Raw genomic sequence first — 19,820 nt, 5'->3', positions numbered from 1 at the left:
TGCCCCAAGGCCAGGTTCCTCAATGCGCTCCCATCCCCCCACCCCACCCCCCCACACACACACACTTACCAGCCAACACTGCTGTCACTGCCGCCGGTACCCGGAGCCATCTTCAGTTCAACTAACTTCCTGATTGTAGGGGAGGATACTGAGTGCAGACGAGATATAGGCTCCTTCTGCCGTCAGTCAAAGTGTGACTGTGGGAGCTGGAGGCGTGGCTTGGCGTTTGCCGCGCAAAAGCTAAAATCTTTACAGACGGATTCCGCTCATTTGCTATAATATAGCCACGAACGTGTGGAATCCGTTCCAGAAATCGCGCTTGTAGTATTTTGCGGGACACGTGGTCTCGTACTGTGCGGCAAAAGTCTGAACAATGCACATTAAAGTGCATTGTTTATTATGTTTAGAGCTCTTCCGCGCATATTCATACGGCCGAATATGCGCAGACAACCGCTCCTGTGTGAATGGAGCCTTAAATGACTGTCTAGCCGTTGTTGCATGAAGCTAATAGGAAATGGTTATAAGCCCTGTCAGGTTTTCATTGCCATCTATGTCCCTGTTGGGGAGAGTCGCTATTTATCCCGGCGACCACTGTTACAAAAAGTAAAAGGGAAACTGGCCATTTTACAGTTATCGCCCCAGAATATGAGGGGAAATCGTCCAAAGGGACACCTGTTGTGGACTTCTCTCACTTTGGAGAGATTTCCTCTCGCTTCATGTTGTGTCAGGGCAGGAAGTGAAATCTTCCAAATGGGACACAACAAATAAAAATTATTTTGGCGAAGTGAAATCTTCCAAATGGGACACAACAAATAAAAATTATTTTGGCTAGAAAAGAACAAAAAGCTGGCCAACACAAGCAACATTCTCTGCTCCTGAATTTTGTAGACTGCAACATCCTGGGTGTCCTGTGCCCTATCCCTCTTTCTCAAAGATTGATAATAAAAGTTCAAAAAGCATCAGAACATCAGTGTGGAAGTCAATTTTATTGGTTGCCACTGAAGGGTCACTATGTGCTTTTGGGGTATAAATTAAACTGTGAACATTGAACAGGCTAGGAGGCCCAATACATCTAGCGGCTCCTTTGGGGGTGAGCGTTACAATTGCATGTGAAGAGCCACATATAAAACACATCTGTATGGACACACATGGGATTACTGCCCCAAGCATCTGCAGGTTCTTCCCGCAGGAATCCCCAGCCACAGCTAATATGCCCCATGTGAATGAGGCCTTAATCTACCTTGAAGGGACATCAACAGCAAGAAAAACCTGACAGGAGTTTTAATCCTCCCTTACTCTATCCAAAACAAAAAACAAAAAATAAAATAAACTGCCATTACATACACATTAAAAAAAGCCAAAGCACTAACACTGGCTACAGACAATTCCTCTTAAATCCTTCTAAAGTAGCTAGGGTGAGGGTCTATAGATGTCACCAGTCAGATGATCAATAAGCAAGCAGGGAAATATATCTAAGGGTCCATTCACACCACATGCGTTGGGGCTGCGCTGGCTGTTTCCAGTGCAGCCCCCAATGCAAGACAAGGCAAATTTGCCTTGGCACAGATGGACACTTTCAGACCACCGCATTGCGATGGGAACACTGAAAAACAGTATGGCATGCCTTACTTTTTTTTAGCGTAGCTGGGTGCAACGCAGTACAACCACCTTGCAACTAGCTGTGCCCATAGAACTGAATGAAATGCCACTTGTGGCATTTCATTAAAGTTCTAAAAAAAATACATTGGCACTATCGGGAACACCGCACACCAGCCAATGTGTGTTTTGCGCAGCGGCTTGTGTGAATGGACCCTAAAACAAAGACATGCTTGAGAACAGTTAAACTCATCTTTAGAAATCATGTTATACATAATAAAGGATAGGAATGAATTTGCTTTCTGATCCAAGCACTGTTTAAACAGACCATGAATCGACAATGAATAGAAGGGTTTTTCATATTCCATGAATCTGCTCACATAGACACCCATCCAGTTACAAAAATACCTAAACCAAATATAAATAATGAGTAATAGGAAGCACTGCGAACAAGTAATCTGCACCACCACCAAATACAATAGTCTGGCTAATACCAAGCATCTGATGCATTGGTCTCCAGAGGATTCCTATGCATTTTCCGCTCATTGTGATTACAGAACAATCTACACACACAAACTGAAAGGGTGTCACCTATTGTCAACTAAAACAAATTTCACATGATAGCATGGCTAGGTAAGGGAAACTTTCTGTTAATTTAGACCATTCTTCACTCTTACCGAATAGATTACAATACATGTAATGATCATTGTAGTTACGGTATCCTCACTCATTCTTTACTCATACCTCATAGATTACAATACACATAATGATCATTGTAGTTACTGTATCCTCACTCATAGTTTATAGATTACAATACATGTAATGATCATTTCTAGTTACTGTATCCTAACTCATACCTCATAGATTACAATACATGTAATGATCATTTCTAGTTACTGTATCCTAACTCATACCTCATAGATTACAATACATGTAATGATCATTTCTAGTTACTGTATCCTCATTCATACCTCATAGGATTACAATACATGTAATGATCATTGTAGTTACTGTATCCTCTGCATGTAATTTGTAAACTGAATTTCCACTCAAAATTGGGATGAAGGAGGTAGAGCTCATACGTAAATGAATGTCCAGATGTCACATGCCTAGGATAGGAGTGGTGGACTATAGCTTGTACTCTCTGCTGTCTGAAACCCTCAATACATAGTATCTGGACGTGCTTTGAGCTGCCATGACACGGTATGCGAGTTTCACCGTGATATACAACTCCCTGACTCCAAACATTAAACTGCAAATTAAGCCAACACTTTTTTTTTTAGATTTGGATAGAGTGGAGGGAAACTAGAACACGTCAGGTTTTTATTGCCGTCTGTGTCCCTGTTAGGAAGATTTACCCCATTTGTCCTATTAAACGTCATCACTGAAAGTGAAAAATTCACAAATTTTGGGTTGTCATCAGAACAGGAATCTTCCAATGGGGAAACTAGTTACGGTGACCGCGCTGAGCATCAGGGATTTTCCTCTCTTTGGAGGGATTTCCTCTCACGTCAACTATCAGACAGGAAGTGAAAAGGACACAGATGGAAACATTATTTCTGCAAAGCCTCACCCCCAACCCCTCTCAGGAGCTTAACTACAAATCATGATAAACTATATAACAAAATGACTAATGCACTTGCACACACTTACTCTTTAACCCTAATACAAACTAATTTAAATTCAAGTGTCATTCTTTTCTTGTAGAACCACAAACCTCAGCCCTCCTATAAGGGTTTACTAGAGGATCAAACTCTTGGATTTGTGACTGCATTAGGCACACAGGGTTCATTTCAGTCTGCAGCAGAAGTTCAGAGTTCAATAAATATACACAACTAAAAGGTGCCCATACACCTTATGATTATCGTAGATAATCGTATGCGATCGACTTTTTGTACGACAATCGTAACGTGTGAATAGAGTGCCCGACCGATAGTACTGTACAATCGTACGACTTTTGACGGTCAAGCATGTTTGAAAACTTTGGTTGATCGTACGATGTTCGCATGGTTGGTGGCGTTTCCGTCCGTCAAATGTCGTACGATTAACACTGCGCATGCGCAAACGAAAATAATTGCGGTCAATTACCGCAAGTCGTCCAGGTGTTTTTTTCTAACTACCGCTGATTGAACCTTGCGATAATCGGGGCAGGATGGGGCCGTCGTACGAAAATCGTACGACGGTTCGATCATCGGACGAAAAGTTTAGTCCGATAATCGTAAGGTGTATGGGCACCTTTAGAGATAAGCAAATGCTTCTTACTGTACAGGGGGGTGGGGGGGTATTTGTGACTAGACCATCCTGAGGTCTGACTTCAGATTTCCGAGGCTACATTCACAGAGGACACTCGTATCCGGCCGTACGAATACGCGTGGAGCCGCTCCACGCGTGCTATATGTGAATGGAGCCTTATACTGGAAACCATAAAGTTTAGTTTTCCTAATCAGCCTCCTAATGGGGCCACCTTCTACCCTGGGCCCCATAGCAACCGCATGGGATGCTATGGCTATTGTTACACCACTGATCCCTCCAGCACAGTGCAGGAATGTCTTATGGTGAGATTTCCTGCATATCACCAGGATTGTGTCGTTACCCTGACCTTGGCGCCGTGGGCAGAAACTGGGTAGCTGGGGGTTCCAGGCTGTCATGGACCCCACCCCAGCCTGGGACTGAACAGTAAAAGAGAAGCAGCACAGAGATATTAGCTCATCTCCCCCGTCACCCTGCTCTTTCCTCCTATTAGCATGTTCCTTGTCAGCACATTAACAGATTAGCTCCTCATTCTTTTTCTTCCCTCCCAGTCTGATGTCTGGTGTATAGAGACTTCAAGAGACTGACACCAAGTCAGATTCATGTATGTACACTGCATGCTTGTTTTTCTTTTAATACAGTTAATGTTGTAATCATGAATACAGAGCTGCAACAGCATGTGCCTTTTATATCTGTCTGGAGTTCAGCTTTAAGATTAGCACAACCTGCTGCTTGATGAATTATTCAGAAATATTTAAAACTGCCATTTGTAAATCCAAATATATACAAAAACATTATGCGTTCCCTTCAACTCTTAATCCACCCAGCCCTGGGTTCTCAGCACTGAAGTCATTAGATCAGATACGTCTTACACAATATTCCAAGTGTGCCAGCAAAGCTGGTATGCAACAATGAAGAAAGACTGACAAGTAGGACATGTCACAGAAGATTTTTATATTAGTTTCTGGATCAGAAGGTACCTTTTAATAACAAAGTTCAAAAGATCAGACAATTTCATATATCTGCCCCAATTAATCTGACACATAGCACTTGGACTACTGGAGAAGGTAAGAATACCTGGAAGGAAGTGAATATCCTTAAAGGGAAATTACACCTTTTATAAAAATAAATGCACACTTCTTCATAAAAGAAAAAAAAAAGTGCCTTTTTTTTCCCTTCATAGCAGCCAGTAAAGTATTGCAACTGCAATCAGTGGATCACGGGGTAGGGATGCACCGATACCGATTGCTTTGCTTTCGGTACTCACGATACTGAGTACCGATATCTGTGCTTCCACTGGCATAGACTGCTAGTGCCATACTAGTATAGGTGCATCCCTATCATGGGGGGCAATGCTCTGGCTCCTGCAGACTTTTCCTCTTGTCCATATCGAGGTACAGGCATTCAATAACATGGATAGGAGATAGAATAAATGGACCAGAAATTCGGCAACGTCACTGCACTTGTATTCCACTGAGAACTACAAGTCCCTATGCCTTGGTGGTGAGGGTTCTGTGAATGGATGATGTGGCTATGTGGGCAGAGTCACGCACAGCCACGCTGAATTTATACATGTAAGCACGCTTGCGGGGAGAAGAACCCTAAATTCAGGTAAGTGGGTAGAGCCACAGAGGCGAGCTTGGAGGGACCTCACAGGGACCATAAGGAACAAAAGTAATCCCCCTCCAGATCGAAGGACAGTGTCAGCACCAATTCAGAGATGATTTGAGGATCTACAGCTGAGTGATACACAAATAGGATACATTTTTGTTAATAGGTAAGGTACTTGAATGCATTTTTTAGATTTAATTCCTGAGTTTAGTGTCACTTTAAATTCAATCTCTACAGCGTTCTCTTTAGTGACCGCCGTCAGATTTCACAGAGCTCCACACACGTGCAGTAAAAGGGTCAGCTTCCTGAAGACTGTGCTGTGTAGCTTCCTCTCTCTGTGCTTGCTTTATAAGTCTAGGTTCACACCTTGGTGACACCTCACTGAGCGGCAATCGTGCACGATTCCGCGCGGATTGCCAAGCGGTCAGGAGTCGCCAGGGTGTGAACCGATCTCGCTGTGGGTGCCAGTATTTTCTAATGGCACCACGATCGACCTCTACATTGCTTTAGAATTAGATTGACGGCTGTGAGATGCATCAGGCATAAAAAAAAGAATGAACCAAAAGGGTGGGGGGAGGGGGGAATGGTGCACTGCAACAATACCTGGATACATTTAGAAGCCCTGACCAGGAGAGCCGAGTTCCTATTCTGCTTTTTAATTCTGACTGATGTAAACCTTTAACCAGTGCAGCACGTATGTAGGTGGCAGCCTAGCAGCTTGTACCTGCGCCAAAAACAAGTCAAAAAATGGCAGCTACATTGTACCTGATCAGGTTAAGGGAATTACTATAAGGGAATTACTATGGTCTGTGTATTCTACCTGCACACATAGCTAGTGGACGCCTTTGCAGCAAAAGAGAAAGCAGATTGTTCCTGGGGAAAACAACTCACTTGATGAGGTTTTATGTTTCTCCGGTCTGCTGTTTGTGTCCAGGAGCCAGGAGTTTGATGTCATGCACTTTCCTGCCCAGCTGAGAAGGATATGGAAGGCTGGGATATGAGCAATATGCTTCCTGTTTCTGACTGGCAACACTTGAGAAACTTGTTCTACGTTGCATTATGCTTACCGAAACCACAGAAGACAATTAATCTGTTTAGTGCAGGAGGAATTAATGATTTTAGTGCCAAAGGGAACTCCAAATAGGAAGTTCTAATTTTAAAGCTTTTGGCTCATGTCACAAAAAAAACAACACAATTCAACATTACTTCTACAGAACTCTCAAACATTTGTCCTGCAAGAAATGTCATCTACTTTGTTGGTGGTTGAAATATAAGAGACTGGACTCTGTGGCTGCATGGGACCCATGTGGCTGCTCCTGCCCTCCAATACCAATAGTAGTATAAAGGCCTCCGGAAATGACTGATGTACATAAAAATGCTGGCTCGGAGCTTCGGGTGAGTAACTTTTTTTTTAACCTAGACACAAACAAGCAAAGGTTAATTAAAAAAATTCCTGGAGTTTTTCCTTCAAATTTCAGTAAAAGTATTGTGTGCTCCAGCAAAAGATCCCAACACTAGAGGAGCATGCATAGGTAAGAGCAGGTACCATATGGCAAAGTTTGTTTTCAATTTTCCCCCAAGGTGCTTCAATTGTTGACTCGTTTTGGAAGGTGCAAGTTCCTGGGCTGTCATCCCAATCCTTTATCCCCTGCTTAGTAAGTTATTAACCTATAATAAGCTAGTAGCCAGTGAAATGACAAGACACGTGGCATGCATGCGCAAGTGTAATGATTCTCTAAATATTAAGTCAAGGATCAGGATGATAGACCCAAGTCAGCATTGGCATCCCTCATATTTTTGCATAATAGTAACAGATGTGCATGCAAGCATGAGCTTTGTGCTGTATGTTCCATTGCCCAGTCATGTAGAGGATTGCTCACGAAGTGACACAGTGCAACTATTATGTACATAGCACTACAGAACAATCATTTATGTTTGGCTTGTTTACTGGAAACTATTAAAATAAACATGTCATGAGAAAAATATAGGAGGCAGCTATTGCCGACTTTGCCTCACGCTGACCCACGGGACTGCCCGGGCCTCGCGCTGACCCACGGGACTGCCCGGGCCTCGCGCTGGCCCACGGGACTGCCCGGGCCTCGCGCTGGCCCACGGGACTGCCCGGGCCTTATGCTGACTAACTGGCTTCAACACTTTTGAATAACTGTCCTGAAGTTGGATGCTTCTTCTGGGCCTGCAACACAGTATGAAAAACAAGACCATCAGCATAAAAGCCAGACAATTAGTATATACTGAGAGGTCAGCAATTGCAGGCTCCATGTTTCTCTTTCTCAGGGCCCAATGTGGTGTGGTATCATGCGCACAGGAGTCACATCCTCCCTGGCACCTGAACAATTCACAGCATCTTAGAGATGTGTACACTGCATGGCCCATGCACTAAGAATAAAATATAACTTCTGGGGAAAAGAGGGGAACTTTGCATGAAAAAACACGATATTTTGTATGTTTATTCTGACAAAAATCGCTACCTCCCAGCAATTTGTATTTTTTAAAACTTTACTCGAGCTTTAACATCTTCCTCACTCTACTAGAGGACATGCTTTTATTGTTGTCTGTGTTCCCATTCAGGGGCATTTCCTTTCACTTCCTGTTCCAATGCCCATTTAAAAAAACAGAAATTGTGGCGATGTTACCTCGCTTCCTGTTTTGGTCAACACACTTCAAATACACATATGTATCAAATGGGGACACAGCAATTAAAAGCTGTAATACTTATGCATTCTAACAAAAACCTAAAATAAAAAAAGGTCTTGGCTGGAGTAAAGCTAGAATTATTAGTGTGGACCCTCACCATTATGTGTATTTATATTATGCCGATCACATTCTGATAGGTCTAAAAACTTAACAGTCAATAGCTCCCTTTTCTGTTGGACATGAGACCACCGAGCTTTGCACTTTACTAACAGATATTTATGAGGCCAATCAAGGAGTTGAGAATCTTCACTTCAAATATTGAGCCATCCTGTAAAAAGCAAGTTCCTCTACTTATTTCAACTCAAGCATGATTAGATAATGGAAGTGAATATTCACACTATTTATTGTTTGAAAATTGTCAACTCCTTTAGTAATCCGGTCGATTTGTATATTAGGATCTGTTAGGAGATCTATTAATCTCTTTGGGCTGTAAACACACATTTTATAGTAAAAGGACATAATGAGAAATATTCAGTCAAGGTCTTGGAGAGCTGACTTCTTTTCTTCTTTTCAAAGAATGAATGTCTCAGTGTGTAAATTCACGGACTGGGAACAATGACACTGACTTTGAACTGGGAGACCTGACCCTAGTATCAAGAAAACCGAAGCATGTGTTCATGTTGGGGTCTCACAGAGAGAATGGCAAATAAGAAAGGTTTGTTAAAAAAAAAAAAAAAAAAAAAGGATACCATGCGCTCAAAAACACCCAGAAATGCATTGTTGTTGTGCAGTTTACTGCCCATGTACATAGGAATAACAACTAACCTGGACTGTACCATTGCAGAACAAACCATCAATACACAATACTTGTCTGTGTTGTCCGCACTGAATGCATGGCTGCAGGTGTGCAATGACAGATAATGCGATGATACGGCGCTGCCAACCGCATCACACTGTTCAACTTTCTTTTTGTTCAAAAATGTTACATTTGTGCCTTAGTGATATCCATAGTTCACAGAAACTTTACAGGATAAAGGGCTGTCTTCCTAATCCGTGAAACTCTGCAGCTGTTATCCTGAACCATAAGCTGCACGATGCAAGTGTCCCAGCACTTCACTGGCAGCATGTTTATCCTCAATCTGCAGTGAAGCGTACAGCGAGCCATACACTATGCCAATTCCGTGGTCGGCCTGGACAAAATTCGCACAGTGGGAGCCCTTGTTGGGACCATTCCGCTTGGCATCCCTCGATCAAATCAAAAGGAGCCGGTTGGAAAATCTTCAGCTGAATGGTGCCTGCAGCCAATCAGCTGCAAGCACAGTTCAGGCATTCTGACAGCGGCCGCTGTCAAAATACAATTGAAACGGAGGGGATTCCTTCAGCCACACTGCTTAGCGTTAATGCAGGAATCTGAGGAATTTTCCGGCTGAACGAATAAAATAGTAGTGTATGTCCAGCTTTAGGATGGCAGCCCATACTCGTGCACCTTTACAAACAATACAAGAATGGAAGCCTCTTATTTTTAGCCTAACAGGTTTTCTTTCAAGGTACAATTTCTGCTGACATTCAAATAGATGACAGGTTCTCTTTAAGGAACGCGTTTCATGAGTTGCATACGAAGGCAGCTTTTCTGACTTCCTTCTGAAAGTTGACTGGCAGTGTCTGCCTTTCGCAGGCACAGGCACTAACCCAGAATGTAATCTGGAGAAGAATGTCAGAGCTCTTGGGCCCCATCCCACACGTGAGCTGAACTTGCATTTTGAAAAGGGAGGTCAGCAATGTCATCCCCGTACGTCTCTAACTATCGTATCCTAATATAAAACGCATAGTCCGTTTTACTAAATATTAACAAGTGCACAGAAATTGATGACAGAAAGAATGCGCATTTATTGACTTCTTGCATTGGAACCTGCAAAGCTTTGCAACGGCAATCAATGGATTACGGATGTAACGCTCAGGCTCTTGCAGACTGTTCCTCCGACCCCAAGTACAGACCTTGGGGTAATGGCCCCGGAGGAAGTAATCATTGGACTACAAGTGCCGAGATGTCACCGCACTTGTGCTCCACTGATATCTGCGAGTCCATCTGCCAGATATCACAGATCAGGCAGATGGAGCCACAAACAGCCGCACCAAATTCAAATCTAAACAGGAGCCTGTGGGGAGAAGAACCCCGCAATTCAGGTAAGTGGGACGAGGGCAAAGGAATGTGACCATGTTTCATGCTGCACCCTAAATATGGTCATGGTCAGAAAAGTAGACTATCCTTACAAAGCAGTACTCCACAAACACATAACCCTTGCAGCGGGGCTACTTTCACACTGCAAGGGTTAAGTGCTTGTTTTTGTCTATGCTCAAAAAAAATCTAAAAAGTTATACTCGCCTAATCCTCAAAACCACCTTCCTCATAGACCAGTCCCTGGAGCCTCGCTACCCCTCCACTGCAGCGGTCTAGCACAGGGAGCACTGTCACAGCCGGTGGGCTCGGAGCATCGGCCGAGTATAACAGACAAGAATGAACATTTAACCCTTGCAGTGCAGGGGTAAAGAAAATGTGTGCCTGGTGTTCTGCTTTAAGTATTTGATCATACTGCTAAAGTTTAGCAAAATTCCAGCAAAACATAAAGTAAAAATGTACATTACATGCAAAGCATAGTATACATTTTGGGCAAGCCTTGGAGCCAGGATGAATTAACTCCTGTGCACATCCTACACTGGCTAAGATGTCAAACCCAGAAGAAGAACCAGATAAAGATGTTGGTGCTGGCGAGGAGCTCAGGGATGTCAACTGAGTACAGGCTGACTTTAGTTCCTATTTAAGTTATTTTAGACACAGTAAAATACCCAGCTGTCTATAGAACAGTAGGGGCTACTCACCCAAGACCGTAATCAATGTTTCATAGCTGGTCACCCGAATGGCTGTCAGCAGTAGCCCAGAGCCTTCAGTTCTGCTTTACAACCTGTTCTACAACTTTAGGGTAGCAAACCAAGATATTTCAAATATATCGCCATTATACCCAAAACATGGGTTCTTTTAAAATCTGAGGACATTGTGAATTCTGGCCCCCAATTTATACTCATAACAAACTAAGATTAGTCATTAACATGTGACTCAGACCAAGCATCTCTCCACCTATATAATAGCACAGCTAAAGGAGTGTCCTGCATAAATCCAAGTGTGTACACTCCATTACATAATAAAAGGTTTAATTTTGGAGACGATCACACCCTTTCTCCACCCCAGGGATAAACTAATTCATGACACAAGAGGGGGGAATTCAGAAGTGCCCAAAGTTCAGGAATGCCAGGAATGTCATTGGGAAGCTCTGTATTATCCCCACCCCCATGGATAATGGGTATTGTCTGGAGATGCCACTATTAACTATGTCACTGCATTGTACTGAACAGTCTACCAGATTTCTAGTCCAGCCATAACAAAAACAGAGCATGCAGGTTAATGGCTGGACCTGTCAGATTCCTGAATGATTTCATATGTAATTAGGAGTTTACATGATGATACCTCTGATTTCCAGGCTGTCATTTTATTATACTACCAGGACAAACACTATACTTAGATTTTAGTAGCAGAACATACACTATACTTATCACAGGGACAGTTTACAACACCATGCTAATCTGTAATAACCAAGTTCCTCAATATAATCCAAGAAAAGGTAAAAGAAACAAACAATGGTTTAGATTGCTGAACACATATAAACATAGTAAACTGGGGAGTTAATTGTTGGAGAATTGAAGACAAATAACCATCACAATTTCTCTGCAGGCATTTGAAGACCATTTAATCATTGCACATATACCTTGTGCATAATGGTGAAGAGGACGTGTCCATTTCAACTAGCCTTAGAAACTAGGGTAGGAATTCTAGCATATGCGTTATTATTATTATTATACAAGATTTATATAGTACCAACAGTTTGCGCAGCGTTTTACAATATAAGGAAGACATTACAGTTACAATACAATACAAGATGGTAAGGAGGGCCCTGTCTGTGAGGGCTTACAATCTAAAAGGGAGGGGCAAGTAATACATGAGGAGGTAGCGGTGTGGGGGATGAATTGTTTGAGAATGTGATAGTTATTAATGTTTATAAAGTCATTATTTGAAAATTGGACAGAGATCTACATGATCCAGTAAACCACAACTGGACAAATCCCAAGAGCCAGGTCATCAATGCTCCTTAAAAATTACATCTGGCACCTAATTTTGAGGTTTTCCCTAGTTGTCAATGGAGCTGGCTCCTAAAAAAATCCTGCTGGCTGGCTCCTGAATACAATATTCATTTGTCCACCCCATGCAGTGAACAACGTAAGTGCTGCATAATAAAGTCACACCTTGTTATGAGGGACCATATAACATATCCCACCTGCACCATTAGGCCTCATTCACACACAACGCAAGCAAAATTGTATATTGCGTATATACGCGTCAATGCGCGTATATACGAGCATATATGAGCGTATATACGAGCGTCTATGCCAAATATGCATATATGCGTGCACTATATGCAATCCCAGAATGCATCACTCGTAATGGAATTTTAATGTGCTGTGCGCGTAAATACGCAGAGATACGCTGCCCGGACGCATCTCTGTTCCATTCTTTTTTGCGCATATATACGCTGCGCAAATATATGGCTCCATACCCGGCTGTGTGTATGGAGCCATTTATTTGCATATGTTGCATATGGTACAATATGTACATACGCGCGGCAGTGTGAATGAGGCCTTATGAGGGATTGTATTTGTAAATTCCCAATAAATATGTAAATATTTGTGCCAGTGGATCCTCAGCCACTCTCCAGCCCTTCAAGTTGCTGTAAAGGTGTTCTGGGACAGTATGATGATATATCTGGAGAGGGAGTAGAGAGCACATTAACCAGACACACATGGCAATGTGTTTCCTTTCAGACAAGCCTAATAGGAAATCTTCACGAGGTGTTGTTTTTAAACAGACACCCCAGGGAGAGGTATATAAGTTGTACAAATTCTGATGGTTTCTATACATGACAACATGTTCTACAGGAGAACATTCAGCAACAATGTGACAAAAGGTGTACAGGGAAAAATAATCTAAAAGCACAAACACTGCACAATTTGCCAGCAAAATAACTTCAACCACAAGGGCGATCATACCTTGCAGGCAAATTCACCGTGCACAAACCGCAAGAGTTCTAGCCAGTGGTGGATTATTGTAAAGTCAATGGGTGGCTGCCTGGGGGCCCTGCGTTCAACGGGACACACAAAAAAATATTTACTTTAGTGTAGTTTATAGAAAGTCAATTTCAACTTTGCAAGACTTTTCAGAAGAAGATTAGCAATGGCAGTCTCAGTAAAGTTATACACAACATATACGTATGCTTCCTGTAGCAGAACTTTGATATTATATTTCACATCACATATGCTGTTTGTAAAGAGAATACCACGGCATAAGATTATATTCAAGACTGCTTTCCAAACCCTTCAGAAATGCAGAAGAAACAAAAAACACATTACCTATTTCAAACGAACCTATTAAATTGGTGGGGGACCCATGAACTGACACTCACTCGGGCCCAAGGTACAAATAACCTACCCCTGGCTGTAGCTGTACAGACAGTGTGCAACAAGTGACAAGGTGAAACTTCTACACATCATGATTTCTGTAACTTAACAATGACTGATTTGTTTGAGCAGTATCACCACGTCTCAGCACACAGGGAGCTGTGATATGGCACTCACATCCACCTTACTGGGCCACTTCAAGTCCTAGCTGGCAGACCTTTCTAAGCCCTCATGCACACTTACTACGCATGTAGGGTTTTGGCACATTTGTCGCACATCTGCATGGGCGGCCTAGTCACTTCAATGGGCTGCCCCACACACAACAAAGCAGCTCATGCAGCTGTTGGTGCTGCAAGCCTTAGGCTCCATTCACACGAGGCTAAATATGCGTGGAACCGCTGTAAACATAAAAAACAATGCATTGCAATGTGCATTGTTCAGACTATTGCGGCGTCATCAGGGTAAGAAACCACGCATCCCACAAAATAGTACAAGCACGATTTTATGGGTAGATTCCGCACATTCTGGCTATAGTATAGCCGCAAATGTGTACAATCAGCGCATATGTTAAAGTTTGAGCGGTTTCGTTCCACGTGGTTTTTCGCATGAAAAAAAAAACACAGAACAAAACCGCCATGTGTGAATGAAGCCTCATGCGTTTGTTAACTGTTTTTGTGTGCATCAAAAAACGCTTGCCATTAACAGTAATTGCACCACAAGAGCAACACATGCTTTTTATGCATTTTGTGAATGCACAATATGTTTACACAAGCATTCACAACAAATATGAATGGGACCAGGAGGTGGCCACATATAATTATTCAATCCATGCAACTAATATGATTGAACTGTATAAGAATCGTAAACCAAAAGACTCCAAATTGGCTCTACCTGCACACTGTCATCCCTCCAGAAGTATGGGGAAAGTTACAATGTCCCAGCACCAGCTCACACTACACACAGGTGCTGGAATCCAGTAAGTTGTATAGACAGGTGGAGAGGAGAAGGAAAACACACGCCTTACCTTTCCTAGTCTGCCCCTTCGCTGTGAACTTATTACCATATCATCCCAAAGTGCGCTCCGCGATCCTCTTCCACCCCGGCACACGGTAACCACCCCTTCCTTCTATTGTTACATGGACAGCGGCCTCAGAAGCCGCACCGCCACCTACTGGCCGAACGGTGAACCTACAGCAGCGTGTGCAGCGTAATGATTGACTCCGGACCAGAACACTCAGCAGCTCCCCGACCGCTGCCACCAGCTGAGAGATCCACAATTAGTAACATGATAAAGGGTGCTTTGCCCTGGTACAGAGCTGGTAATAACACCCACACCCCACCATAACAATTCAACCCACATACCATTTTTATATGTTACATGTTTTATATTTTTATGATGAACCTGAGTAATCTGCATGCTTTCTATCTCAGGACATTGGCAGTTCATATATATATATATATATATATATATATATATATACATACATATTTAGAAATATATATAATACACACACAGACCTGAGCCATCCTGGATTCCCATCAGTTCAACTGTCCCTTTCCTCTTCCAGCAGGGGTGCAGTGGTCATGTGGCCACCCGCTCGGCTTCCTGATTAGATGGGAAGCCGCAGCTGTGCTCCCTCGCAGCTTTCCAGGCACCAAGAACAGCAGCTGTATGTGAGGAATGTAAGTGGTAAGTGCTGCTGTGTTCTGTATGGCTGAGCCAGTAACAGAGATGTTTGTGGTTTCTCCACCGGCTCAGTGAGTAAAAACATGGCGCCCGCTTTTGCAGTTTCTGCAGGGCCCATGCAAGTACTTTAGCTTACAGAGGTGAAGGTGCATTTATCCGCACCCCACGCCCTTAGGCAGCTGCCTATGCAGTCTCACAATAGCGCCAGCCCTGCCTCCCCATACATTCTTGTCACAGGGCATCCCCCTCTCCCCATACATTCCTGTCACAAAACATCCCCCCTTCCCCATACAATCCTGTCATACAGCATCCCCACCTCCCCATACATTCCTGTTAGATAGCGTCCCCCCTTATCAATACAATCCTGTCACGCAACATCCCCCCTCCCCTTACAATCCTGTCACACAATGTCCCCCAGAGGTATTTTGTATCATTGTGCTTCCCAGTATAAAGGTGGCCATACACTCTACAACCATCGCAAGACTTTAGTCTTGCGATGGTTGTACAGGGATTTAAAAAACGTACGATCTGCCTATCTTGGACAGGCAGATCGCACTCTCGATCATCGCAAGCCCGCCCCCCTGAGGGGCGGGCTTCCGATGACCGCAATGCTGAACGGGCAGTGTGCGCGTGCGCACACCGGCCCGTTCGGCATTTGTCTTCCGAGCACCGTTCTAACCAGCCGAGAATCGTACGATTCCCGGCTGGTTTTCGAACATGCTGGTTCGACAGAAGACGTGCGACCGTACAGTAGAAAGGGTCGCACGTCTCCGTTCACACTGCTCGATTATCGTACGAAAAACCGATCGCATACGATTATCGTACGATAATCGTGCAGTGTATGGGCACCTTCACCCTGTCACACTTCTGAACAAGGACTTTCATGGCAGAATCACCAGGTATTATTTGAATTAAAGCTGCATACTTACAAATATTAAAAATGACTGATGAAATTACATTGATATGGTAAAGCTTATATGTAATTTTAATGATTGGGTGTACACAATATTTTAATTTCTGTCCAGTAAAGTTGTGCTATGCAATTATCTCTACAAGTCTTGTTATATAGTAAATCTAAACTGGTTCATTGAGGCCATCCCACTTCTAGTTCTGTCTATTTGACTTTGTGGACTTTACACCCAAGCACACAGATTTTTCCTTATCAGTGAGGATAACTAAAACTAAATACTGACTGTTGGGAATGAATGTTATTTGTAATGGTGTTCCTTACTAATCCCTGGGATGGTATATTTGGCAACATTGCCATAATATCGGCTCAATTTCAGTATTTTCTGTAACCTTTCATGAGTTGTATTAATACTGGCCACACACAGCATGAGCTATAGGACTTGTGCAACCATTTCTCATAAACGTATTCTATTTTTGGCCTGTGTGGCAATTAAAACAAGTACTGTATCTGCATATGAGGACAAAGGAAAAACAGTGTGGCTTTACAAACATTGGACAGGATGAAAAATACTTATTTTTTCAATACATGTGTGATCAAATGACCATCAAACATTGGTTTACTCAGCTGACCAAAATACAGCAGCTACAGCACGTGATTGTGCTCTTGGTTCCTAAAAGGATGTATGGGCTGTAGGCTGCAGCAATCCCAGTCTGAGCTGTGTGCCCCCTAGGCTGCAGCAACCCTACTCTGGGCTGTATGCCCCCTAGGCTGCAGCAACCCTACGCTGGGCTGTGTGCCCTCTAGGCTGCAGCAACCCTACTCTAGGCTGTGTGCTTCCTAGGCTGAAGCAAGCCCTCTCTGGGCTGTGTGCCTCCTAGGTTGCAGGAACCCTACTCTGGACAGTGTGCCGCCAATACTGCAGCAACTCTACTCTGGGCTAGTTGCTGCCTAGGCTGCAGCAACCCTGCTCAAGGTGGTGTGTTGCCCTGATTGCTGTCACCCTACTCTGAGCTGTGTGCCTAGGCTTCTGCAACCCTACTCTGGACTGTGTGCCCCCTAGACTGTAGCAAAGCCACTCTGGGCTGTATGCAAATGTAGGCGGCAACAACCACACTCGGGGCTGTGTGCTGCTCAAACTGCAGCACCCTGCCTTCTGCTGTTTGCCACCTGGGCTGCAACAACCATACTCTTGGCTTTTTGCCAACTAGGCTGAGGCAACCCTACACAGGGCTGTATGGGCCCTAGTATACAGCAACCTTACCCTTTTATGTGTTTAGGGTTTCAGTGTTTCTCTTGTTCTTTTGAAGAGGTGATTTCATTTTTTAAATTGTATCCATGTAAAAGTGTACTTATATTTTTACTTTTCCCATAACTAGATATTGCAGTTCTCAATAAACACATTGAGGGAAATGTATCAAAACTGGAGCAGAAGAATCTGGAGCAGTTGCCTATGGCAACCAATCAGCTTTTATTTTTAGTTTGTTCAGTTAAGGGTTGATGCCGATTGGTTGCCATGGGACAGATTCTGTCTGCTCCAGTTTTGATAGATCCCCCTCATTATAAAGATTTAGAGGGTTATTCACTATGGAGCCGAAGGATACAGCCATAGCTTCGGCTGATCCTTCAGCTCTCTTCGGCCGCCTCTGCCGTTCGGTTCAGTCGAACCGAAAGGCTGTCGTACGGGCTATTCACAATAGCCCGTACAGCAGCCGAAGGCAGCCAAGCAGCTCAGCCAAGCCAAAGGCATATGGGCCGAAGTGACAGCCGAAGCATGGAGAAAGGTCGGCTAAATGTATTTATTTTTTATTAACATGACAACATTTTGTCTTTTATCTTGGATGGAGATAATGATGACATGATGATCAGTTTTATAACTTTTATCAATTAAAAATATAGTTTTGACAAAGATTCATAGGCTTTTCAAAGTCAAGTATACTATCTTTTAACTTAAGAGATCTTCTGTTTTCAGTAACAATTAAGTCTGTCTTTATATGGTGATCTTATGAGAAAAATGGGGAAAGTGGCCCAGCGAAGAAAAAGTTCATTGTGAATAAAATGTTCATATACTCAGTTCATGACATGAACTATTGGGTTTCAGTTGCCTTGTGATCGCTGTGACTTAAATCTCCTTACCTGTCACGTGGCTTGCTCCCTGTAGACAAACTCAGTGATGTGTGCATTAAGTTAGGCCAAGTAGGAAGTCTAGTAAAAGATTAACAGCGTAATTATGCACACAACATACAGATTAAATTAATTCAGAAAATCTGTGCTCTCCTGGCTTCAAGTTATATGATCTTAAGTGCTATTACTATGCATTCGACAATCACTTCAAAGATCTGAATAAGAATGGAAATAATCTATGTAATAAGAAGAGCAGCAGGAGGACAAGAAGTCCCTTTAGGCTCAATTGGATATAATCCTATTTTGCGTGCTATATTCCTTGTATGTCTTAAGAATGGCTTATAGTGGCACATTCCAACATTGGGTATACTGCAGTCCACTGCAGCAAATATGCTTAACGTTTCATTTAACTCAGACACTGAGGGTCTTGCTTCTGGGTTCCTGTGTGTTCTAATGTCTATTTCAAAAGTATTTCTGTGGTACCCTTCCCTTGTATAATAAGAAAAAGCAGTTCTTGTTTCTCTAAAACTGATGCCATCAACCCAAGCCTAAGGCCTGACAACTTGGGCCTGAAAGAGGAAATTCACCCATATCTTAAAAACTCCAACAAAGGCAGCTTTATAAATGTTTGTAATGGCAATCTACAAACAGATTCTTGTAGACAATTGCAGACTTTGTATTCTTTGCATACCTTATTTTCCCTTTCCTTCCCATTTTTACTAAGGGTAGCTGAATCCATTTCCCTTTACTTCCTGGAATTCTAGATATGCCACCTGGTAGAAGTGACAGTGCACATCATAGGTGGGGAAAGAAATGCCTTTCCCTTGAGATCTTGTGAAATTTTGCAGTTTACAGATGTGACTTCCCAGGAAGGCACTGATGATGTAGTCTTTTGTGAGGCCAGGGCTACATCACCAGTGCCTCCATTAACCAGAAGGAGGAAAAATAGTAATTGTAGGTAAAAGCAAACATTTTTGTGTCACCAAATAATGTACAATTATTTAATATCAGCATGCAGAGCTGCATAGTAACTTGATTTCTAGTGAAAGGGGGTAAAAGTCAATTTTAAAGGAGAACTATGAGGTGAGTGCTTTTCACTCACCTCATAGTTCTAACCGACCTGTGACAATGTGACTGTCACAGGTCGGCTCAGTAAACCGGCGTTCGCTCACTTCTCGATCCTGTCACGGCTCACTGCCGTGACAGGGGAGTGGCTGGATTCCCCCTCCCCGCTCCGATCCTCCAGCGCTGACTGGCGGAACAGACGGAGGATGGGGCGGGTACAGCTGGCTCTGCCTCTAGATAGGCAGAGCCAGCTGTCACTCCCGCAGCTGGGCGGATCCAGACATAATTGTCGGGATCCGCTTCAGCTGCGGCGTCTCAGTATACCGCGAGCTGCGGCGTCTCAGTATACCGTTACCCTAAGGA

General features: G+C 43.2%; 1 protein-coding gene across 3 annotated transcripts in view; it reads right to left on the bottom strand.

Annotated features, from left to right (window-relative positions):
• Positions 1–14,745, bottom strand: part of CGNL1 (cingulin like 1) — an 89,630-nt gene extending 74,885 nt beyond the window's left edge. For 2 of the 3 annotated variants that reach the window (XM_018559928.1, XM_018559930.1), the window contains exon 1: positions 14,699–14,745. The gene's annotated coding sequence lies outside the window, so the exon portion shown is untranslated. The remainder of the gene's footprint in view (positions 1–14,698) is intronic. The other variant, XM_018559929.1, reaches the window with a different exon arrangement.
• Between the last annotated feature and the right edge of the window lie 5,075 nt (positions 14,746–19,820).

Source organism: Nanorana parkeri, unplaced genomic scaffold (assembly GCF_000935625.1).
Source record: "Nanorana parkeri isolate BGI_ZX_2015 unplaced genomic scaffold, ASM93562v1 scaffold422, whole genome shotgun sequence".
Lineage (NCBI taxonomy): Eukaryota > Metazoa > Chordata > Amphibia > Anura > Dicroglossidae > Nanorana > Nanorana parkeri.
The sequence above is the reverse complement of the archived record's forward strand: the minus strand, read 5'-3'. Positions and strand labels throughout refer to the sequence as shown.